The sequence below is a fragment of the Atractosteus spatula genome, chromosome 12 (assembly GCF_055471065.1).
Source record: "Atractosteus spatula isolate fAtrSpa1 chromosome 12, fAtrSpa1.hap1, whole genome shotgun sequence".
NCBI lineage: Eukaryota > Metazoa > Chordata > Actinopteri > Semionotiformes > Lepisosteidae > Atractosteus > Atractosteus spatula.
The window spans coordinates 23,040,083-23,066,129 of NC_142717.1; the positions used below are offsets into that span (position 1 = coordinate 23,040,083).

Sequence of the window (26,047 nt, forward strand, 5' to 3'; positions counted from 1 at the left end):
GGCGAAGCCTTTTCCCACACTAGCACTTGGGAGAGACGTGGAGAAGGCAGAGGTCAGTCGGGTGCCGGAAAAGCTGATTCAGTTGTCCCCATGTTCACACCTACTTGTAAAATTTGCCAATTTGGCGCCTTCTAGACCACACAGCTGTGAAGCGTGCAAGTTCAGGAAACTAGCAAGGCCACAGCAAGTCTTTAACAGCCATCCGCCCAGCTCAACCCCCCCGTACCCATGATGTTGAACTCCCTGGGTCAAATGCAACACCAGACAACAGCTGGCTGACTCGCAGCAGGAGGAGGAGACTCCATCTTACAGAATGCACGTTCAAGCTTTGACAGCTCAATGGGCTAAGCAATTGTCTTGGAAGCCCAAATGCTACCAAAAACACAGGTTCAAAACCCACCTCCAGCTTTGTTATAGGTCTGGCCAATCCTGCCACAGGGTTTCAAGTCTTTAACTCAGTGAAAAGGTAACTGGGAAAAAAAAAAATTGACTTCTCTTCTTGAATGTTCAGTTTCTATCTTAGTAGACTTGCACTGCTGCATCAAATAAAAATAAATATAAAATTAAAAAAAGACACTCAGTGCCTCAAAGTACACTAATAGGTTACTTTATGAGACCTTCAAAACTATTTTGCTGTGGAACTGCAACAGCTAAGCGAACTACGGGCTGGCATGAGATTTTGAGCAGTGTTCATGTCTCACGTCCCACACACATGCTCGAAACTGTCTGTTTTGGGAAAACTGTTATTTCTGGCAGAGCTCTAACCAGAACTTCACAGTAACAGAAGCTTTAATCTCTGCTGATCCCCTGTTAAGCCAGCTTCACTTCTCTTCCATAGTGAAAATGCTTATAGTGGCATTAAGCATGTCTGTGTGTGCATGCATTTTATTGCATGAATGTATTTTCCATTTCACATACTGTACAAAGTGCAATGCTTCACAATTTATATAATCGAATAATGCTAGAAAATAGTACTTTATTCCACCAGCCCCAGTAGGCTTCACCACTGATTTAAGTCACAGTGGGACTGAGTTCTGAACAATAAAGATAACCATGAGTAAGAAGATCCCTCACACTACTGCTCAGTAGTTTTAGCTCTGTGCACAGCCGTGCAGGGAGTAAAAGGCAAAATCAGTTATAGCCCTCATACAGAAACGATCAATGGCAATGTGTTAATACACTCCCTGCAGAACAAACTTTGGAGGCACAGCCAGCACTGTTTCCTGTCTGAAAAGTCCGTTTTTTAAGTTGGTGTTGCAGAATATGGAAATCTAATTAGTCCAAAATGAGAGCACTCAGCGGAAGACACCACAGTGAACACGCAGCAGCTGCTTGACCATTTACAGGATTTATGAGCTGAGGGATTCTTAAACAAACCGGGCTCTTAAATCCCAAACACATTTTACACTTAATGTAGCTTTAACATGTTTGATGGTGCTGGTTGAGTGGTGATGCAAGTTTATCAAAAGTATGAAATGGTGAGCCCCTGGTTCTGGCTTATATAACAGAGCCTGTATTTTGTACAGCCTGACTGACTGCACAAAAACAGGTCTCTGCCCTGTTTAGGACTTCTTTTTTTGGAAAAACCACAACACCCAGTACCTACTGTTCCATAATGACACCAAATGAAAATGTACTAAACCAGGCTTTAAATAAAACTTCATCCTGTTCATACTGTATACCAGATCATGACAACAATGACAACACTCATCACCTACTGAACAGCAGCACATTTTTAGATGCAATCCATGTATAATCACAAAACACATTTTTTTTTGGAAATTACAATATTTTGGAGATAAATGTGATACCACGGTTTCTTTTTTTAACACATGCTTAATATTGTCATATTAAATCAGTTTGATTGCCTTTTTCCAGCCTTATGTCCAAAACTAGACTCGGACAAATTCTGCAATTACAATAAAGCGCTCATGAATTGGTGTCTTGCCCTGGATGGCATCCTATAATGATTGTTTTATTTCACACGACGATGCGAAGCTGCCACAGCAGATTCTTTGTGAAACCAGATTCCACAGGGAAAGGGGTGGGGGTGGGGGTGGGGGGTTGAAGATGCTTGTTTTAATTGCGAGGAAAGAAAATCTCAACTAACAGCCTCAGTATCGTGGGTGGATAGTACTTCGCAGTACAGCAGCTGCTCGGAGAAAGCGAAAAAAAATCGCAAGGTCCCCTAATGAGAAGGCAGAGCAGACTCTGGGAGGGCAACACGCTGGCGCTGGCGATGAGGAATTGTCACAAGCCGAGTAACAGTTCGCAGCTTACACTGTGCAATTAAGGAAACCTAAACTAGACTGTGCCAAAAGTCTAAATCAAAGCATCTTTCTTACTGAAATACGAAATTTCAATAATGTGGCCTGCCAAGGGAAGCTGCCTCGCTCTTTCAGGAGCTGCAAATTAAACCAAACATTATTTATTTGTTCAACAAACAGGGGGCTGCATGTAAAGGCACACTAGCCTCAAGCCTTGAAGCCGACAAGTGAATCCCTTGTGAGATACGGCTGTTTGTAGTGAGGCCCTAGTAACAGAAATCCATGCTCGTTCCAACTGACTGCTTTTATCTTCAAACGTTTTCTATTACACAAGTTGAGCAGCTTGAAAAACTGTATTACTTTCTTGGTGTTGTACTGAACAATGTAAAAGAAATGTGCAGAGGCACCAGAGAACACTCACAAAATCACAAAATGGCTCTTTTCTTTAACTGTTCGATTTGACAAACCCCCTATATCGACAGGCTTATCTCCTTAGTGCCGTGTTCCTCGCAGAGCAGAGACAGGGAGCCTCGGATGTGAGCTCGTAACAACAGAGTTAGTTAATGGAAGATACACCTGTGCTCTGCTAATATGTCTAAGCATTCGCTGGTCTAGCCTTGAGCAAGTGAGCTGTGGCTCAATTTGTGAAGTTGCTCAATCTGTTAGATGGTTCGTCTGAAGAAAAGGTTGAGCCCTACCGTCTAGACATCACCCCGACTATCTCATTAGACCCCTGGGGCCAGGATTCCCCAAATGGCAGCACGCAAATGCCAGTCAGTCAGGACGTCTTTGTCTTGATGTTCCATAGGAATTCCTTTGGCCTTTTGGGCAGCTGTTAGGCTGCAGTGACATTAGCGACAGTAATTGATTGATTGCCAATTCTTCTACCAGAAAGCGTGAATTCAGAAAAGGCCTCCACCCCTGCTGAGCTTGTGCAAGGTACGCGGCAGTAGGCTAAGGCGGTCAGCATCTGGCAATTGCAAAATAAACAGATCAAAAGAAATTTAATTCCAATTTTAAAACAAGTGTGCCCGCAAGACAAGCGTGGATTACTGGATTACTAGCACTGCGCTTTCAATTGTCGTCACAATCAAAGTAGATGGCATTACAAGGAAGGCCTTGAAGAAAATTCAAGTACAGTAATCAAAGTGAACCTGCAATGTATTTTAGCTAATTTTTCACTAAAAGGCGCCTGCAAGTGGTACGTTTAATGCTATGTAAAGAAACTGCAGAGATCTGACATCATTAATCACAGTGAGGTTTTAAGGATTTTCTCCAAGCTGTAAGCTCAGGCTAGCCCCAGGCAACCTGTTTAAAGAGCTCTCAGGATGCCACTGCGCACAATTCTCTTCTTCCTTCTGAAATCCTGGCGCTGATCTCCCGCCGCATGATAAAGAGAAGGAGAAAAGAAAAAGACTCACTGTCAGAACCCTCCAAGTTCAGAAATAACTGGTACACCCTGACACGTACTCTAGGGCAGGGATGATCACTAAACTGTAATGCAATACCCTTCTGGTTCGCCACTGACTTGGTTTCCAGGGCAGGGTTTTATTAAACAATCCAGAACTTTGTTGAAAGAGGATTAAAGGTTTTCATCATATGTTTTCCTTGTACAGACTGTGAATTAGATTTCCCCTTAAAAGCAGAAAACGGCATGATTCCACCCTCGACCCCTCCCAGCCCCACCTCATTCTCTCAGGTTTCTTCCGTTTTATGTTTCTTTTCCCCTGCAACAGGTTTTTGAGCATCTTTTGATCAAATCCCAGTTCCAGAACCGCAGACTCAATGAATTGTGAAAGGCATAACAGATCTGCTGTCTGCTTAGCTGTCACTCGTTTAGATATCCAGCACATTTTCAGCAGCCCCATGTCCTCGGCACCCCCCCACCCACACTACCGAAGCACTGCATCAGCCCCTGAATAGCATAACTAGGAGCTCAACAATCTTTCAAAATCACTGCAGGTGCTGCTTGATATGTACTTAAATCAGTGCAACTTAAATGCCTGCTGCTATTTTTTTGGGTTAAGTTTATCTTCCTCATTTCTGAAAACTGCTTAAAGATATTTCTATGGATTAGCGCTGGCCAAGCGGAACAACGGAGCAGAGACATGCAGCTTATCGCAGTGGGAGAGGGTTGTCACTGAGCCAAGAACACAGAGACTGCTACAGGGCAGCAAGGGCACTCAAACTGAATTTGCTTTACCCTAGGAACCCTCAGATGCCATGCCAGGGCAAGACTGGGAGCAGTAACAAGGTCTCTTAGCTTCTCTCCAATCTCACAGAACATTCGTCTGAAGCACTGTCATGTGTTTTCACCGTCATGCCCAGCAGGTTTTGGCCAGTGCTGGGTGGCTCAAGGACACTGGAGGAAAGAATTATTTTACGGTAACTTTCCGAAAACACTGCCTGATCTGCACTTTTTCATGGTTCCAAACTCTCGAAAAATTGAAAATTCAGGCACACTGACTCATTGGCTCAGGAAAAACTGTGGTTCGTGACATTATCTGGTACAAGGTCCTTTCCAAGAGCTCCAGGTGCAAACTCTGCTGTAGATACAGCAGCCAAATCCACAACTGGAAGAGTGACACACAAGAGTAAGATCCAGCGCAAATGCTGATACATTTGGTAATGAAAGCTTTTTGGAAATGTGTATGACCAGTTCCACACCACGAGGACATCAACTGTTTCAGATTGCTTCAACATGTGCGGCTCAAAATCCCCAGAACAGGCTATAGTATAGTATAAGTAAAAAGAAATGATTAATAGCACTAATATGATCATTAATAAACATGTGCACCACAAAGCAAAGAGTGCAAGTGTGCTGGGTTCTCTTCCTGGCACAACAGGGAGAGCCAGGTGCCACCCTGACACTTAATGAAGAGGGTGAAGTCTTCCCCAGCTGTCACAGGACTGTCCTCATCATAGGAGGAGATGAGCTGGTCACAAACAGAATGCCAGAGATTGCCTACTGTCACTACAGATGAATGTGAACCCATGTTTCCTTCACTACATTAACATAAATATCCCCATGTGAGAAGCACGGAGTACACTGTAATCAAAACAACTAAAACTCAAAACAACTTTATTTTACACAGATACACTAACCCTTTGTGATCAGTGCCCAAAGGCAAGAGGATTACAGCATAAAAATATCTGAGGTTCTGTGTTTTTATGAGACTTTTTAGACAGGCTTGTCCTGAATACATTAAAATGACATAAGAAGCATGATACACAACTATTTGGAAGAAAACACTGGCATTTTAATTTTCCCTGCTGTTAGCACAGGCAGGACTTGTCATCTACATTCCATTGGGGTTTGATCACAGTGACAGATGCAAAGACACTTCATGCAAGACTAAACTGCTTTTGGTACACCAGACATTTTAGGATCTATGGCTAAAATGAATACTAAAACAAAAGGGAAATAAAAAAAAGACTTCTCGAGGCCTGTAACCTTCCAGATTTGCCACCTATTGTATCATCGAATGCAGAAGCATTCAGATCCTGGGGCAATACTTCTTCTCCAAAACCAATTACAGCACTGGCCGCAGCACTCAGCACTCATGCTATAATCAGGTTACCCATGAGGCAGCGCTTCCTTCAGACCTCTTGGTAATGAGCCAGAGTGCATGCTGGGCTTAAGACGATGGAGACTGTGTAAACACTTCTCATCTTCTTCATCCTCCAGATTCATGCAAAAACTATCCATGGAGTTTAGAGCTGAATGCCAGCACTTCAGCCAAGAACCAGCATCCCTATTTAAGCACAAGCTGAACACTACAGATTACCCATAGGGGTAAAAATCCATCCATTTTCTAACCTTTTCTGCCAATTCAGGGCTGCGGGAGAACCGGAGTCTAGCCCGGCCAGCAATGGGAGCAAGGCAGGATACACCCTGGGCAGAACGCCAGTCCATTGCAGGGCAGACAAACAGGCAAACACCTATGGCCAATTTTCCCAGAAGCCAATTAGCCTGTCAGCATGGTTTTGGACTGTGGTACAAAACCAGAGCACCTGGAGGAAACAAAATTCAACATGGGGAGAACATACAAACTCCACACAGACAGCAACCCTGGTTCAGAATTGAACACAAGGCCCCGGCTCTGCAAGGCAGTTATGCTAACCACTGTGCCACTATGCTGTGCAGGGTAAATATTCATTTGATAAATAGGAAAGGAATAAAAAGCATATAAAAATGGAGACAATACAACGTTCACCAAAACTTCTTTCAGTGATGCACTAAACACAAATCGTACCCAAGACTCATTTTTTTACCTTGTCTTTACCCAGACTTCACCTTGAAGGACCAGCTGAAATTAGGCACCTAAGAGCACCATTTCTTCAATCCCATTCTGCATCGAGAAATCATTCAGCCTCAGTCTCATATTGGCAGTTTCCCCTTACAAGGCCTCTAAATGGAAAAAAGGGGGTGTGCCAGAGAATGTGGCCAAAGTTTAGATTAATGCCTGCTTTAAGGCCAGGTTCAGAACACCTAAATGCATTCACTTGATCCATGACCTCGACTCAATCACAAAGCGCTGCAGCAGAAAAGCAGAGTAATGCAATAACTAACTCTTGGCAAAACATTCCTTTAAAAAAAACTAAAATGTCACCTACTGTACTTCACAAACAATGCCTTCCAACCTGGAAAAGTATGAAAGAGACCAGCAGCGACCCTCTGGAGTCCCACAATAATATCTGCGTAGCAGCCATCCTTATCCAAGGTGACATTCAGAGAAGTGTTTACTTAAATGAGTGCTTTTATTTTAAATGCAGCACTTGATTGCACACATTAAGCAAATTCCTACACAGCTCAAGTTTTTTTTAGATGAAGTTTTCTTATGAAAGAATAGGTTTGCAAATCTTGTGCTAATAACGGTACATCTACATAACTGCCTACCAATGTTTTAAATCATTTCATTTGCTGAGGAATGGTGGTGTTGATAAGAGTGCGCTTAATAAATCCACACTTTTGGCAATGAAGAAAAATAAAAAAAAGACCAAAGGCAAAAGCTTTTCAAAAGCAAAGCAATTTAATTTTACTCCTTTTGATGTTTAGCCTGGTTCTTAAAGATTTGCCAGTGTTAAGAAGGCTTATAAATTAGCATTCCAGCAGCCTGTGCCTCCAGCTTTTGAAATTATAGGCATGATGTCCTGGTTCCCTCTGCCAGGGTATACCTGCCTCGTAGCAGGGAGGGCCCATCACAAAATTAAACAACATTAGCTACAGTAAACTAAAAGCCTATGTATGGATCACCAATTGGCACTAGATAACTACACTTTTCACCAATTGAATGCAGAAGACTTGAGGCTTGCATGACCATGCAAAAGTCAACTGATCAGGTCAACCTGAAACAGACTTCCTGGGACTCAAGCTAGAAATTCTGGGAGTAAAATGTTAAGTTTTTTTTCCACTCCCTTAACCAGATTTTCTTGCTGCCTACGTGTGATCTATCCAGTTACATAAGAGCATCTATGAATATATTCTATATCATATATTTCATTTTTACACATGCCAGGCCTCAAGGCAAGATGCAGAGCATTACTTTCAACATATTTTGGATAAACAACACTCCTTCTGTAGCCCATCACTCAGCTGCTGTTCATGAACATAAGATTTCATTGGCAATTACAAATTGTTGCCAGCTATTCAGATCAAAGCTGGCCTCAAAACATGGGGTTTAGCGAAATAACAGTAAAATAACTTTCAACCACCCAACTTAAAAACCTGTAAAATCCCAACCCGTGAAAGGCAGGTAAGATGTATCTTAGATCCTTTTATGAGGAGACCTTTAAATGTTTTACTTGTCTGGTGTTGGGAGACCTTGGACTGTTGGCAGCTCGAAAAGCACGTTCTCACCAGTACAGGAGTTATCCCACAGTTCTGAGTTTTCCCTGCCCCTCAGTAAACAATCACCTTTCTTATCAGTCACCTCTGGGTTCATGGAAGACAATCCTCCTGGAGCAAGAGAAACAGCCAATGGATGATGAGTGATTACCTGCTGGCAGGGGGTCTGGGTATCTCTGGCAAATCACAATTGCTCCTCTGCAGAGTTTACTGCAGAGTCTACAGGTTTTCAGAACCCCTGAACTTAGCTCAAGCAGATCAGCCACTGGGAGACTGGAGTTACTCATAAAAGAAGTCTTTTAAGTTAACCTGTACTGCTTTTGCAACACTTTCTATAATGGGTTGTTGCAGGCTACCAGGAGTAGGTGGGGGACGTGCAGAATTGAGTGAAAATCTGTATGTTTATCCACACAACAGCACTCACACCTGACACTCAGTCCCCTGCTCTGTCTACTGGCAAAACCACTCTTTATCACTTCCCACTGTGTGTTTCAAGTTATAAGTTCCCGTTTACACACTACTTGACTGACAAAGCAGTTCCCACCTCTAAACGCCACAAAACACAAAACAACTCTGTATACACACATATAGTATACACACACTACAGTAATGCCTTTCAGTACGAGGCAGGCAGGCTGAACTTTGACACAGTTCCATGTTTTTTACAACCCCCCCAGGAGAGGTAATGTGAGTGATTCAGTCATTACTGGTTACATAAATCTCCCAGCAAGCACTTCCCCTTCCTTACTGCCCCAGCAGGCTTGGTCCCACACAGCAGAGATGCAGGTGAGCATGGAAACTCCAGCTCCAGGCCCAGTCGCCTGCCCCCACCGAGTGGTAGGCCGAACCCAGTGCTTAGGCTGTACAGTACTCGTCAGGATAATGTATAAACACTGAAACCAGTTATATATTTATATTTTAAATAATTCTAGAGCAGGAGGTTTTACATTAGTTTGGGCCCGTAATGAACTAAATCTGTTCATCATTTAGGGAACAGAGCAACTAACTGTACTGACTAAACTTGAAACATTTCAAGGCGACATACAATTGGACAGCGGAAAATAATACCTACAAAAACCTATATCATACTTAAAATATATTTTACAGATATTTCCTTTAGTTTTGAAATGACATACTGTACGCCTGTCCTTCACACCACAGGCTAGGTTTCAGCATTTTGACTGCCTGCCTTTGGTTACAGAGTGAAAGGTCTAGCTGTGTCACCCCAGTTTCTCCCCTGTTTAATGAGATCGCTCACTGTTCGGACACAGAAGTCCTTTTGTTACCACTATTCTTCTTTCCTGAAGAACCTGTCATCGCACCTATCTGTTTCTTCCGTTTTCAAACGGAAGGCTAGCCACTGCAACTCTGTCACAGACCTGAGGCATGACAAGTCACTGCTGTTCTGCTGGACAACACCAGCACAATTTTCTGATCACATTAAGAGGAGGTTTATGGGTTGTTTCTCTCAGCAGTGTCATTTCGTGCAGGTTCTAGATCAGGCTTGCTGCACTAGTCTTACGGCTGCACTCAGCCAGATTGTTGCATTAATTACAGCAGCGAACCCGGCTCTGAAACGGCCCTGTCCGGGGCTGAATGTGAAGCGAGTGGGTAAAGAAAAGCAGCAAGGCCAGAGGGTAACTGGGCTCGCGCACTCCAAACAAAAAAATAAGCTCTAAAGCAGGAATAAAAAGGAAAATGGGGGGGGGGGACACAGGCATTATTTTCTCCACTAATTTAATGAATGGTGGGAAGAAAGGTACAAAACTAGGAAAGATTTAAAGAAATGCCCATTCACAATAGGAAGACCTCCTTTCCAAACCATCAAGATGCTTTTATAAGGCAACCAAACCGGAGAATGCAGCCTTTCCCTAATTGTACAGATGCAATCAATCATCACCCAGAATAATTAGTCCAGTCCCATCAGGCAATGCGCAAAACCCATTCCCAGTGAACAGATGCACGAAAATACACTGTGGACATGCCCCTCATTAAAACGATTTTAAAACTTTTTCCCAACCATCGCCACAAAACCCCCATTGGAACAGCCTATGAATAAACAGGGAAACCGCGCTCCAACTCCTCCCCAGCACGTTTCACAATGAAAAGTCATTCATTCCTGGGTGGCTGATTGGGAAACCTGGAGAGGGATCACCCTCGCAGTGTGTTATGAGCCCGTTATGGAGATGTACAGTCCTGCCGATCCCGAGGAGCAACAAATCCCTGTGGCGTGTATCTGTTGCTCCGTGGGGTCCAGCTGCTTATTGACCTGTCTTACACAGCACCAGCTGTCCAGGGTATGACCACATATGAACAGAAATGAACAATGCGTTGCCTGCACCACTAACCAAACCACCTTCCCTGGACAATTCTAGGACAAAATTGAAATGCGGTTTCTGGGTGAAGCATAAATGGGGATGAGAACGAACATGTTTCATAGTATAACAAAAAAGCCGACAATAAGAGTTTCTAATCCATTCCGACGCAGAACTGAAAAAGGGTTCAGTGTGTGGTCTCCAAAGGTTTAAACACCAGTGAGAAGAGGCTGACCTAGAGGGAGGGAGCATGGGCATTTTCAACTGCCTGGCAACATTTCTGAAACAATGGAAATACACTTGGACATCTGTTTTCGCCCCTGTTGAGCGACAGTAATGGCAGACTGTCACTTTCAGCAAGCGGCACAGTGCTTAAATCTATCTGCCCATCGAGAGAGGGGGCGGTGAGTCCTGTGCCACGCAGTTAGAAAAAGGCGGGGATGTGAAGCAAGAAGAGGATGCTTTAAGACCAAGTGTGAAATCACTGGCAGGTTCTCAACTGTGGCCACCCAGGTTAATCTAAAAGAGTCACCCCCCTCAGATCCCTCAATGTGCTGAACTGGCACCAGTATAAGAGCCTTTTCTACTCCTGGAGCAACGGCCAATGGGATTCAAGAAAATGAAGGACATACAGATTCTTAGGCTTCAGGAACATGAAATGATGTTATAAAGTGTCTCCATTTTGTTAAATTGCTTAAAAACTCAAACTGACTGACAGGAAGCACGGGTTCGTCTTATTTCACAGATTAGATATTAGTGGAAGGAAGGGAGCTGCGGTACGGAAGTAAATTGTGGCTGTGGCAGGCAGCTCATATGAAGGACACCAAAACTTCTTGCAACACAGACAGATAAGAGACTGACATGAAAGGGTCATCATTCGGTTAATAACTCTGTAACACGCACTGGGTTGTCAATCTACTGACGGCCTGCATTTCGGCTCTCCAAACTTTTGTCAAATCAATAACTGTCAAAATGGAGTCTTTTTGACCTCACGAGTAGTAGATCCTCTTATCTACTGTTCTGCAGATTTGCAACGAAATGGGACACTTACTTAAAAAGATTATTTTCCTTTAGTATCTACATTTAATGTGCCCATCCCTCCCAGTATTATAGTATATCTACTGACATTCGTGTTTCTCAGTCCTGGTCTCTTGCGCCTGTGGCAGGCAGGTGTCATCTTGTGGGTCACCGATCTCACGCCCCAGGAGTTTCTGCAGTTCCCTTTAATTTGTTGGCTTGTCATCTCCTTCCCCACAGATGAAAGAAATAAAGCTGGGATCGAAGAATTATTATTAATTGGGGAAGAGAGTGTCTGGAGTTCACCAGAAACTCTAAAGAGGAGAACACAGCCCTGGAGAATGTCAGAATAACAAACATGCAATTTTTTATTTTTTAACAAGGGACCACATACCAAGATTTAAGTTCCACCACAGAGGGGTCAACCAGTAACCACAAGGCCATCTATCTGAGGAAAGGCCAGCAAACAGCCCATTACTGTTGTACAATGTGTCTGAATCACAATGGTTGGTCTTCGAATGAGAAATGTCTACCACAGTGGTTCCCAACCTTTTTGAGCACAAAACTCCCTTTTCCAGTTGCAAAACATACAGACCATGTACTACTGGGTGTTTTGACACCCTTTATATATGGAAATCTAAGGCTAGCAAAGAAATTACCTGCACTCGGTAAACATTCAGAATGCCCGCACCTTAAATTATGTGAAATACTTCTTCATTTGTATTTGAAAACCACAGCAGTGCCTGTGCGTGAGCCTGTGTATATTGAGTAACTTAACGCAATGGCTGCTGTGATAGCACAGACTTCAGAGTCAGGATGTCAGGTCAGAGTGAATTCTCAGCATAAATCCGATTCCGCATCACATTTTTCTTTTCCAAGGACCCACTGTAGTGTAGCTGACCCCCTACTGGGGGTCCATGGTTGGACATCCAGTTTGGAAAACCCTGGTCTAGCCTGATGTTGCACAACATTTCCACAGAACACATATGTAATTATAAAAAGTTTGTGACACACCGCCTCCCTCCTCACACAAGTCCCTTGACTGGGCACGATAGAGTAGGCTAAACAAAACTTGTAAAATCTGGTCTTTAATCTGAGTTTTTGTGGCAGAAATTGAGGACTGTGAAACACAGAACTCTTGCTCAACCGCACTTAGATGGTTTTTACGTCTGTATGTGCTACCAGACAGGAATATACATTTCTTTTTCATTTTCTATTGTAAAGGGATCCTGGGGATATTTTTCCCCTCTTGGTTTGACAGATCCAAGATAACATGATACATTTTGCCATGACTGGCTAAAGATCATGAATGGGCTGTGTGAAGGCAGAACCCCAAAGGCTACCTCCTTAATTACACTATGCCATGTGACACTCATTTCCTTCAGCGTGACTCAGTTTCACTACCTCTATGTCCAGTTCACATTTAAACCTGAAGGCATTAGATCACACAGGAAATACACGATAATTCTAAATGCTATACCTATAAAAATAAACCAAAGTTTCAACATACCATGCTCAGAGTCCAGAAGTTAATTTTCACTGCCACTATTCCCATGCTGTTGCACTCTTCTGTAACCTCTCTTGAATCTTGTGTAGCACCCTACTGAATTCTGTTCCGCATTCTTTCCTCATGATGGTCTCACGTTTGAGAGAGAGACACTTTTTTCATACAAATCCTTCGTCAAAGAAAACAGAAAATTGCAACGCAAAAGACAGGAAACCAAAATCCTGTACAAACAGGGAAACGAATCAGCAGTAAAGCACAGGGTACGGAAGATGGAGCAGGCCGTAGAGTCTTTGCTCGGACAAGGTATGTCGTCACCTCTTGCAGTGCAAGCTGGACTCAACTTCTAGCTCGTTATCGTCTTAGTACTGGCCCCCGGCCAGGAACAAAGACAGTGAAAACCAGCGCCCAGCCCCTTCAGCCCTGTGCCAGGAGAGGTGAGGCAGTAAACAATAGCTGTTCACAGCCACAGGCACCTGGGGGCCATCAGGAGACCCCGCCGGGACAGTGAGGTCGGCAAACATCCACTCCTCCATCGATTTCACCATCACCTTAATTACGATCACGCAGCGCACAGCAGATGGGAATACAAAACGCTGTCCTATAACTCTGGTTGGAGCCGATTTGGGGGGCGAAGCATTGAAACAGAGGTTAGAAAAACAGAGCCCTTGAGGGTGGCATGTTAAACAGGCACAATTTAATTACCGGGCATGTTTGCGTGTTGCACACCCACCACCAGGAATACAAATGAGACATTAAAAGAAGGCAATTCCACGACAAACCCGCCTAACGCTGACAGCCACGGCCTGCTCCACAGGGCTGAGAGTGTGAATGCCCAGGCTGACTGGTACAAGATGAGTGCAGCACTGTTTCACTAATGGGCCTACAGTTTTGTCATGTTCTACTCCAGCTGTACCACGTGGGCCATAAACAACTGTTATATAATGATGTTTTAATCGTGAGTAAAATCTGCTTGTGGGCAATGCTGCACTGGTTTCTGCTTAATGAAGTACTATTCTATTTCTGAGGAAGCACTTATTGTTGGAGGGTCACAAAAACCAAACAGCCTGGTGAATCATTTCGCAAGGAGGCCACGGGAGGTCACCTGATATAGCTGAACATCGTGTACATCTCATGCATTTCATTTAGGCAAATCTTTAATAAAACAGCCTCATCAAAAACCTTTTTACTTCTGCGACCTTAGAAACCCATTTGCTGTGGACTTGATCAGATTAGCTGGGCTGATACAGCACATGCAGGCAGTTTGAATATCTGTTTCCAGACTAGGTTTATTCCCATTCTCTGTAGATTTTTGGATTACTGGTCTCAATATTTAGCTGTCTGTAGCAAGAACTTAGCTCCAGATTCTGTAACGCCCCTACAAGACTCAAGCGTGTGATAGGTATTTTCAAACTAGTGGACTCGGTAGTTTCCAAACCCAGACTGCATGTTAGAATTGCTGCTGACGTAGTTTCATTTCTCACACGACGCATGTATTTCCCCAATATCTTACCTACACCTGACTAAAGAAATTAGTCACTCTAAACACTCAGCACTCTAAACCCCACAGCTTTTATATAATAGCATGTATTACCTGCAGCCTGTAGCACTTGGGTTATTAGCACAGTTAGGACACATTAAATATATTTTAACAGAAAACACTTATTATGGTAACTTTATCTATGCATCTTACTTGTCATCTAGAGATACTGAATTCACACTGATCAGAGCCTTGCAAATGACACATGAGCAGCCCATACCAAGTGCTGTTGTAGTTAACCCATAACGCTTATCTCTTTCACCTGATTGACAAATTTGCAAGTATTACTATATGTTTTCTCTTTACATGTCCCTAAAGTTAACAGATTAATCAGTTTACATGAAACACAATGGCTAAACACAGAACACTGCCTCGCCTTTTCACAGTTACTCTCTACTTCCTGTGCTGGAGCCTGTTCTAAGCTCATCTACATGGTGAACCTTTCATTCAAACAGCTTTAAGAAAGGGCTACTCATAGGGGAACCATGTCAATATTTTTTTTAAAGAAATGATGGAATAAGTTTATTTTTCTGTGAACCTATTTAATATAAGCCATGAAACACAAACTATCCATCCATGGTGTTGAAGCCTATTCCCTTGTTTCTTTCAACAAACGTCTGGAAGAGATCCTTGGATCAATTAGCCACTATCAAATGGGCTAGATAGGCTGAAAGGCCTCCTTTTGTTTTTAACTTTCACAGTTGCAGCCAGCTAGAATGCGCAAGGTGTCAGATGGCAATCCACTGAAGGCACCTTGATATTCCAGACAGCATCGCATCACAACGTCTTTATCTTCTGAAACAATCTGATGCCGGACTGCCCTAATCTGTAAAAACTGCCAGGTGGCACAGTGAATACTTAAAGTACCAGAGCTGTGTGGTTGCTAGACAAATCAGTACAGGAGCAAATACGCATGAATCAAATAGTGCTTTCCTGCACTAAGCATACCGTATGCATACTGTACTAGTGACAATTTCACTAAATACAATGATTGCGTTGTTGAGACAGGATGTTGTTACCACATTACTACCAAACTCCAAGTGAGATACTGTATTGCACAATACTGCATAAGACCAAACTTGTTTTTTTAATTACAGTATACAGAATTATTAGAAATTGTGTATACATAGTAACTGTATGAATAGTAATTAGAAATGATATATTTTTAAGATTTTGATTATAAAAAAACTACATAGTGGGTTTAAAAAAATATTTAAAAGAATACGGTAAAAAAATAAAAAGGTCAGATTAAAACCAATTTTACGTAGTGATGGGAATGACTGGTCTCGTACTGTAAATTGCATTGCAACTGAAGTCTGCACTGTATTTACATCAATATATTTAAATTGTTAACATTGCTTTTGACACTGCGGTACAGTATGCACTGCTCAAAAATTATATTATAGGTAATTGCATTTAGGTGAAGACTGCAAGAAGAACACTAATACTCTACTGTAGTTGATATCTTAGTAGTTAGTACCTTAGTACCTTTTTTGTTTTACAAACTAACATTTAAAATGAAAAATTTCAGCAGTTTAAGCAAATTAGATAATTGTCCTCTTTTTTGTGTAATAAAATATCAAAATAGATGTAATTTTAAAAATATACTGATGGGGAAAAAAGAAATGCAACAGTTTAGGCGAAGAAGTCCCTCCTGTTTTCAGTATCTTAAATACTTCCCCCATAGTTTCTTTTGATGATTTATTCCATGTTATATACACTGATGGAAAAAGAAACGCAACATTTTTTGGAACGAGAATACTCCAAATTAGTTATAGGTTATGTACTTTCACAAAAAGTTGTCAATTTGTTTTAAGCCCTCTGACCAGCAATACAGCTGGTGCAGTGAGGCATTGCAACTTGCCAATCACACGAAAGCTCGTTAGGTGCACTTTTACCCAACGAGTTCCAGGTGGAACAAGCCTGATCAGGCTTGAAAAGGCCTTAATTCAAAGCTTAGGTCACTCCAAGAAAAAGGCCACACTTAGTCAGTTTTCTGTGCATTCAATAATGCCTCGAATGTTACCAGAAGCAAGGGAGAGGGCCATTGGCATGCTGTAGGCAGGCATGTCATGTGCCAGCGTTCCCAGACACTATGGAGTAAGCCGCTCCACTGTGTCCCAACTGCAGAGACGGTTTCAGCAGACCGGCAGGACAGATGACCATCCAAGATCCAGTCGCCCTCGAGTGACAACACCAGAGCAGGAACGACACATCAGACCATCTATCCATCAGGTCCATCTGAGAGATCGTTTCAAATCCGCCATGCGTACTGCTATTGAAACTGCTGGCAGACAATGCCCAAGTCAGTGACAGGACAGTGAGGCTCCATGCTGCTGGCCATAGAGCAAGGCAACCTGTAAGAGGCCCTCTGCTCACACCTCCTAGACGTCACACCCAACTGGCTTGGGCCAGACAGAGGCTGCGATGGACTCGTCAGCAGTGGCATCCGGTCCTCTTCATGGATGAGTCACTCTTCAGCATTTTCCACGCAGACGGGAGGGCCAGAATGTGGAGGAGGAGGTGTTGCATTTCTTTTTTCCATTAGTATATTTTAGACATTTGTAAGTAACAGATAATTCCAAAATAAGACAGGAGAAAGCCAAGTAGAAGAAAGTTGATTGGGAAGCCGCCTACAGAAACTACATATCCCAGAAATCCACAGCTGTGCTTCTGTGGGTCTGGAGGTCTCATGCAGCCTTAGGTCGTTTATAAGGACAGGTACAGTACTTTTATAACTAATGCTTGCTGAAGTATATGTTGTTTTTGTTTTAATTTGCACCTTGCAAATGTTCATGGGAAACGTAGTTAAAATGAGCATGTCAAAACTTTCCCAAAATAATCACAAGAAATTGAGTAAAATTTTCTATATAGTTGATACAGAAAATGAAATATTGCAGAAGATGAAATATTGTGTTTTACCTTTTTTATTTTCAGCTACCTCAACCAGCTGTAAGGTATTATATTAAAAAATGGAAGTATAATAACGTTTCCAAATGTTATTAACAATAGTAATTTTTATTTTCAGATACCAACATTTCCCTTTATTTACATGATTCCATATTAAGTGGATTTAAAGAAATAAGCTTCCAGTATATGAATGTTACAGTACTGTAGGTCAAAGTACTGTACCATACATAGTGGTCTAATGCAAGAGCTCTCAATCTAATGGATCCTGGCTCCATTCATGACATGTAATCCCCTTAAAAAAAAACTATACAGCCACAATACATTTTAAAATACAAGCTAGGCTATGTATTTTATGTTTACATGACATACAAAATATATTTAAAAAAATATGATTATTAAATTAAGAGAACAGTTTAAATGAAGCTACTGTTTCACTAATGTCTAACACAACACAAGTGCACTCTATCGTTCTTCGTCAGGTGTGTAGCACTAAGCACTAAACTCCGTATGCCAAAACAGAGTGCAGTACAGCACAGGTAAGGAAACTGGCTGCATTTGTATGTTCTTTACAAATGCACAATAATAAGTAGGCTCTGTGGAAACTGAGGATTTCCCCCATTAAATAGCACAAATGTGCAGATCTGATTCTAGCTTATCCTTAAATACATTTGAGGTAATTTACATGTTAAACTGTTTCTGTACATTCCAGTATTTTATACACTGATATTGTGCTGGCATTCTAACGCACATCACCGTCACCACATTTCCTTATGTTACACCCAGCACTGTAATCTATTGCACACAGCAATAACTTATTCGTTAAACATCTGCATTGTAGCAGGCAGAACAGATAAATATACAAATACATACAGTAATTCCAGTGTTCCATGAGTGAAATTTGATATAGGCCATTATCAAGCCATAATATTATAAGTCTTTTTGTACCGTTTGGTTACAATGAGAATGCACAAAGTAAATTAATTACTTTTATTCGGGTTCCTGGGGTAAAGCAATTATGCAGCAGATCTGAAGACAAAGAAAACACTGTTCTTGTCTGTCAAGTAAGACCAGCAGGAAATACTCGGCGTGTGTCGAGAGTCTGGGGGGGCGAGGGGGGGGGGGGGGTTACGGACTCATTTCCTGTTCCGCATTTACTCATCAAAACCACCTTTCAGAAAGTGACCCAAAAAACATTCTCATCTAATGCCACTGAGCAGACAGTCTACTCCGCCACCTCAGGAATGATAACACTGAGTTCTTTGCTGTCCGCAACTCTGTAATCTTATCCCATAAATGGCCAACATTTACCGGATAAGATTACAGAGATGAGGACATCATGATGGTGCAGTAGTTAGCATGACTGCCTCTCAGTGCCGATGTCCTGGGATGCCATCTATATTCCCCCTGTGTTCATGTGGGTTTTCCTTTAGGTGCTCCAGTTTCCTCCCACAGTCCAACAACATGCTGGTAAGGTTGACTGGCTTCTGAAAAAACTGGCCCTGGTGTGAGTCTGTGCACGTTTGTGAGTCTATGTGTGCCTTCCGACGGACTGGTGTCCCTTCCAGGGTGTAAAACCCACTCCGGTGCTTTGCCAGGACAGACTCCAGCTTCCCCGCGACCTTGAATTGGATCAAGCAGATCCAGGTCCAGAAATGTACTGCTATCAAAAGGAAAACAAAATTGGACAAAATAATAGGGAAGTAATTAGGACTTAACACTGTATGAAAGCGATCAGACTCAAAACGAGCCCCGCTTTGTTCTCCTCTTGCATGTTAAAAGTCACAGCTGGGCTCCTGTGGTCTCCGGGCTCTGACCACTTCCCATTCATTTCCTCAACACCATTGATTTTACGCTAGGGATTCGGGCTGCCCAAGCTAGCAATCTCAACACCGGAGGGGAAGCCTGTCATGCAGACTGGACTAAGTACAAGCTGCAGACTACATTGATATTTGGAGCCACACGCTGTGATCCTTGACATTCACACTTTGCGAGAATTATGAGAGGAAAAGATGGAAACTGCAGGCAAAAGCAAAAAAAAAAAAACATTGATTACCTATGCCATGCTTGGCACGGATGTGAATTGAAATTAAAAACTTCAATTTACAATCATCCAAGCGTTCTACAGTATAATTCTAATCAATATCCATTACTGTCAATTTATACAATGTACTTGCAAAGCAATGGGTTTGACTTCATAAATAAAAACAAGTGCACTGGTTTTATTTTTAGGGCAATTTTCCTCCTTATTATAGCATTTTAAGTACATGTCTGGCCAAGACTCACACATGGCTTACTGTAAATGCTATTAAAAAGCTAATTTAAAAAGTCCACTTTTAAACTGGAAGCTTGGAAATGTGATCAGTTTCACCAGACACAGGAGGCAGAAGAGAGAGGATTTGGATTTGAGCCTGACGGGAAGAAAGACCTGAACTTTCTTTATTCTTGAAAACAGAAGATCATGATGGTAATCTAAGTAATCAAAACCCTCAAAAGCACTGACAAATTCAACCCAGTGGACTTTTTCAGAATCAACACTAAACACAAATGAGAGGGCAGAACAAGGAGAAGCTGCATGGAAGTTCATTTCAAACAAGAACACAAAGCACTTCATTACCCAAAGGGTTGTGGGAGTGTGGAACAACCTTCACAGTCACGTGGCTGAAGTCAATATCCTGGTTTCTTTCAAAACATAACCATCCTGTTGTGAGGGTTGTTTGATAAAAGCGACCCAAAGGGAATGGGATGGGAAAAGTGGGAAGAGTAAAATTCCCTGACCTTCAAAAAACCCTGATGCATCCTACAGGAAGGATAAAAGCCCTTGATCACTTTCATGAAATTACACCCTAAGGGACAAATTTAAATTAGCTGAAAAAACACAAAATCTGACATTTAACATCTCAGACTTTGGGGAAGATTTGCACACACCTACTGTAGCAGGCCTTAGGGTCAGACCCCTTGCTAGAGGAAATGCAGTCCCACATTCCAGAACATTCCACAATCACAATGATGAAACCCTAAAGAATTCCTAACCCTGACACAGAACAACCATATCCAGTACCTTCTCTTATTAATCTGACTCAATTGGTTCACATCCCAGTATAAAAAGGAATCCAGCAGAGATAATCCTCAACCCCATCCTCAATTAGTCCTTGTGGACTCAACAAGACAAGGCCTCTTGGTGCTGGGAGCTGTAGAACAGTCCTGGACTAACGCCAGGAGCTCTGCCTGCGTGTGTGAGAACAGCCAACAGAGCATGTCGAAGAAAAACAGACTTTTTTTAAGACGGTCATTCAAAATCCTCACTCCAGTACCAGGGAAACAAGACTATTTGCGCCTCCTGAAGTTCAACAGCTTATGCGAGTGATCACATTATAGTAACAAGTTTCTCATCCATATGCTTTCTTTGGAAAAAAAATGTTTATATGTATTGTATTTTTAAACAGCCTTACAGGAGGTTCTGCCTGAAACAAGGCCACGCGAATGAACTTGACCTGAAAGTCTAATTTCAAAAGCTTTGTTAGATAGCACAGAATTTGTTTCGTCTTTTTTCAGGCAACCAAAGCCTCTGCTATGAAAACCTGTTCTTTTCTCGTTCTGTACCTTACTCTTATTCTTTGATCGAGCTTTTTCAGCAAAAATTGAAATACAGAGTACAGACACAGAAGGAAGACTGCTTGTTTTACCATGCAATCTTGAATATATCCTGTATATATAATCTCATGCTATATTGTTATTTTCCACCTTTGCTTATATTGGTGGCTGTTACTGTCACCATGAACAAAAAATAGACGCATTTAAATTGCATTTACATGGGACTGATTTATATTTAAAATGCACAGTTTCAGTTCTTTACTCAAGTGCATAGCTTGCCTAAAAATAGGCTGCATGACAATAAGCCAACAAGACAGGCTTTGCATAATTGGTCCCTTCTACCAGTAAGGACACCACAGTAACAGAATAGAGGTGAATGTATAAAAGCACAGGCAGGAGGAATGGTGTCAGAACCACCAGCCCTAGAGATCCACTCAGTATTTACTGTACGGTGAAGGCTGGGATTCTCATTTTCACCCGAGTCACAAAGGAGCATCACAGCAAGCATGTGTCAGCCTATGCAGGCCAGACATCCAGAGGTTTAGACCCTTTCTTTTGGACAGAAACCCGCCAGGAATTAAGTTGCTTTATATATAGCAAATTGAACGATTGATTTTGATGTAAAAATAATTCCTTTTGTCACATATGCCAGCAAAAGAAACTTGCACCCTTATTTTATGGTGGTGTCTTATTTAGTGTAGGGAGAAAGGTTCCATCCTGTTTAGCATCAGTTTCAAGAGCTGTCGTGCCCTGAGCAGGGTCATATTTTGTAAGAAATGGTTTTACTTTCCCTTAATCGCATTTATGTTTCATCCTGAATGTGTTACAATCTATCTTAAGGTCCCATGAGTTTTGTTCTATAAAAGGCTGAACCAAGGTACTGACACTTACTGTAAATAACCAGTGTTCTGTGCCTACTGTTAGTTTTGTACTGAATTTTGTCCTTTACGATGTTGATTTTTATTTACTCTGTAACCATGCTGTGCTAAACATATACTGTATATCATATTGCTATATATAAACATATATTGCAATATACTGTATAAGGTGGTGTCAGGACGGACTCTAATTTGACCCAAATCACAACACCCTGCAACACTTCTTACATTTTTTTTAATTACATGATATTTATTATGATTTAGATTTTGGAATATACATTTTAGTCAAAGTAATTATGTAAATGTTAATGGAGTTCACTTCATTTTTGTATTTTAAACATTTTAATTACAGATCATTATTTTTTAAGGTATTAAGGAAATGTTTATACATAATATTAATAAACAAGAAATATAGAAAGGTACTGTAGTACAATTATCTGGGAGAAAACCACAAAAATCCATTAAACCAATATCCATAAACACTTCATCCTATCAAAGGTTGCATCGAGCCAAAAACTAACCTGTGTCTCACCCCAGACAGGACACTAGTCCGTCACAGACCATGCGCACACAGAAACAATTCACAGACACTAAATCCAGCCAAAATGTGAAGTAAGACAGCAATATTGGAAATAATTATAAAACATATACTTCTCCATTTCAGGGTTCAGTAGAAAAACCAGAATAATGTATTGGTCAGTATATGAGTATTTAGTAGGGAAGCTTTCTTATTTCTACAGAGCTTAACATTTTGCTATCAGGCTCCCATATAGATGAACTATTTTGTTGGATTTACATTGAATCCAAATATCCTGAAACATTTCTCACAATTTGTATCAGGATTCTGTGTAGGGGTGTTTTGTTTCTTCAGCTTCTACATTCCTAATATATATATTTTCACCACAGGGCCTGTATATTAGGAATCATTGTCATTCGGAAGGATTAATCTCTGCTCAATTCCTGAGGGGATGGTGAAGTGCATCAGAACCTTTTGTACCTGTTGGCAAACTCAGTATACCTTAATATGTATAATATACATTACATCCACAACTGCATTAAACTACCCCTGAGCCTCACTGTAGCTTTTGTACACTGATGTACTACTTTCTACTCCACCTTTGAAAAAACAGCCATTTCATAACAAACTATTCAGATTTGGACAATGCTGTAAAAAGTACCTACAATATATCCAAGTTTCGATAATCCTGCTTCATTGCTGTTGCCCATTTCAGTTTGTTGATTTGCTGCTTGTCCTCAGCCAAGATTTCAAAGTAGCTACAAGACTATTGTTCACTAATGTGTCTGTTATTGAAGAAGCCTTAACTATTGTACTTTCAGCAAGGTCATTCACAAGATCTCTAACTGATCATCACAGAAAGGAATTGACTCAGAGGACCTTGGCATTATTTTAAGAATTTTCTCTCAACCACTGTCACCTGAGCATGGTTCATGAATATTATAGTCTCAGATGAGTGAGCTGGAGATTAAAATTAAACATGAATTTGCCTACCTTCAAAAACCTCAACATCTGTGAAGGACAGCTTTCTACCGCAGTCTCACATTTTCAGCAGCTCAATAATAAATTCTCTCAAGCCAGAAAAAAAATCAATAAATTAGTGTTGATAGTTCTTGTTACTGTTTGAATGTTTGAATACTTGCACTGCATTTTGGAATCTAATGTCTTGTACAGTACACATTAGGGTTCATTAGGAAAGGGTTGACATCCCCATAGGTCATTCTACTTGATCCTTCTCCAAATGGATTTCTCCAAAGAACTAATTGCAGCTTTTCTTCCCAAACGACTCCTGCTAATACAATGCGACAGCAAAAAAGGTCATGCCTTTTCCAAGTAAAGATTTCTAAGCTTTAAATGCAGTTAAAAAAAAGTTCCGCTTAAAATAAGCAAGAGTAAAAAAGAAGAAAACTCCACAGGTACAAAGCAGACTGCACCAAGAATTGGAAAGCACCCAGCCTCATTTTCAACTGGATGTGTAGATTAAGCATTGGTATTAGTACTGTTGTTGTTAGAACAAGAAATTCCCTTTTTGCAGGACTGAAACTTCTTAAATGAAGATCAGTAATTGACCATACCTGTACTGCAGAAGCCTGTAGAGTGGTGAATGTATGGACTGCAAGGGTGGAGCTCGATAAATCCCACCGCTGACACCTTTCACACAAGCATGCCTCCTGGAAAAAAGAAACATGGTTTTCAAAGAATACACTCCAATCACCATAACAACACACTTCAGAAGACATCTATCATCCAACGGATTCATGAGAGCCCTCAAAGTGCAATCATGACAGTTGTTAGCTTTAAAAAGCTATCATATTAAGCCACATGGATTGTTCCAAAACAATTATTAACAAACAGATCTATGATGGTGTATTCTTGTACTGAACGTTTAATATGCTATTTTTCAGGATACTGGGTTTCGTTTTTACCTCAAGGTTAAACTCTGAACTCAGCTACATCCAGCAGAAATCAAAGATGAACCTAAAGCTCTTATTCATAACTGCGACATTTCATTTTTTCCAATATCTACCATCCAACCAATGAAATAAATTTACATTCAGGGCAACTGAACATGTCTTTATACTACATTACCTGTATTCATCTCTTCTTTCCTGCAATTCTGGATGCCTTGCCTAAGTAATGTGCCAATTATTGATTTTTATTTTTCTTCATTATTAACATGCATTTGTTTAGAAATAAGCAGGTCTGATTGCCAGACAATTATACAAACAAAGGTCCTGCTGACTTTCCTTTGAAAACTGTGATAGGAAACAGTCTGCTTCCTTGTTAGGCCACGTGCCAAGATCAAACATATGGCTTACTACTTGCAAATCTTTCACAATTCCTTCAATCCTTAATATGAAATTCAAAGATATCACACACTACAAATTATTCATACAGGCATTACTCAAGGCCACATAATTTAGTCAAATTATTTATAATTTTGGACTTTCAGAATGAGAAACCCATTTAGTATATTTTTTAAATCCTAGAGTAGCTTGAAATTTTCTCGGTTAATTGATTTTCTGCTCATGTTTCTCTAATATTCCCATAGTGGGTAAGTGTCCAAGGGGTTCAAGTTCGATTCCACCGTAGTTAATGGAACAGCACAAATAACTACAAAAAAAAAGTAGAAAGACATTTTCAAAGCCCCAGTGCAAACTTTGCTCTAGTTTTTCTCGATCAAAACAGATCCCAGTTTAAACACCAAACTTGTAAAATCTAAAAGAAGAGAAAAACTATTTTGATTCATTTTGTTTTCCATGTCTTATTATTCCCACATTTGACTTTTATGAAAATGTTCAGTGAATTAAGAGCATTTTGCACCCTGGTGCAAAAAGCTTTGAAAACTTAGCTGAAGGCAACACTGTGCTCAAGTGGCCTTCTGTGCTCAAGTTTCAGGACAAACACTGAAAGGCTAGACCTAGACCCGTGCAAAAACAGAGTAAGAAGAGAGGACACTGAACAGGTCATAGATTAGTCCAAATCAACCCCAGTGAAGTGTTACAGAACGATAAGGGCAGAATGTGAGATGTGTCAGGCAAACAGAGAGAGAAAAGAGGTCTTAACTCACATCTCCAGGATAAAAGCTGACCCACAGCAAGTCAGATGATCTTCGGCAGGGCCCAAATCCCCCAATCAGTGTAACTGATATAATTATCTCAAAGGACTTCCTCAAAAGCACAATTACAGGGTGTGATATTTAAAATTTTATAAATTTAATAAACTAATACCCCCTCCTTGGCAAGAGAATGCTCCTCTATTCTATAACAAACTATAATTCACAATATAGAAATGAACCAAACTAGGAACTACAATAGGCACCTTTAAACAGCATCACAATTTTCACATGCCTGCCTCCATTTTCAGCTTGTTCTTCTCTCTATCTCTGCACCACACATCTTCCCCTTGGGCCTGATTACCCTTACCAGCAGAGGAGAGCACACGCCACATTCCCATTCTCCAAACAATTCACTGAAAAACAGATCCACACACCATCATTTCAGTTTTTTCCCTAAAATATAAACAGCACAGCTCTGGACGTATACTAATGCTAGTCTTTCCAAGTTCATGGAAATGCACCGAAGTGGACTAAACACCAATTAAATGCAATTTGTTATACTTGGCAGGTTGTTCAGAAAGAAGCACCACCTTCCTTCCCAT

General features: G+C 41.2%; 1 protein-coding gene across 4 annotated transcripts in view; it reads right to left on the reverse strand.

Annotated features, from left to right (window-relative positions):
- The window catches only part of galnt1 (UDP-N-acetyl-alpha-D-galactosamine:polypeptide N-acetylgalactosaminyltransferase 1), a 205,530-nt gene that overhangs the window by 135,883 nt on the left and 43,600 nt on the right, over positions 1-26,047 (reverse strand). For all 4 annotated transcript variants that reach the window (XM_088928676.1, XM_088928677.1, XM_088928675.1 and 1 more), the window contains one exon: positions 23,962-24,057. The gene's annotated coding sequence lies outside the window, so the exon portion shown is untranslated. The remainder of the gene's footprint in view (positions 1-23,961; positions 24,058-26,047) is intronic.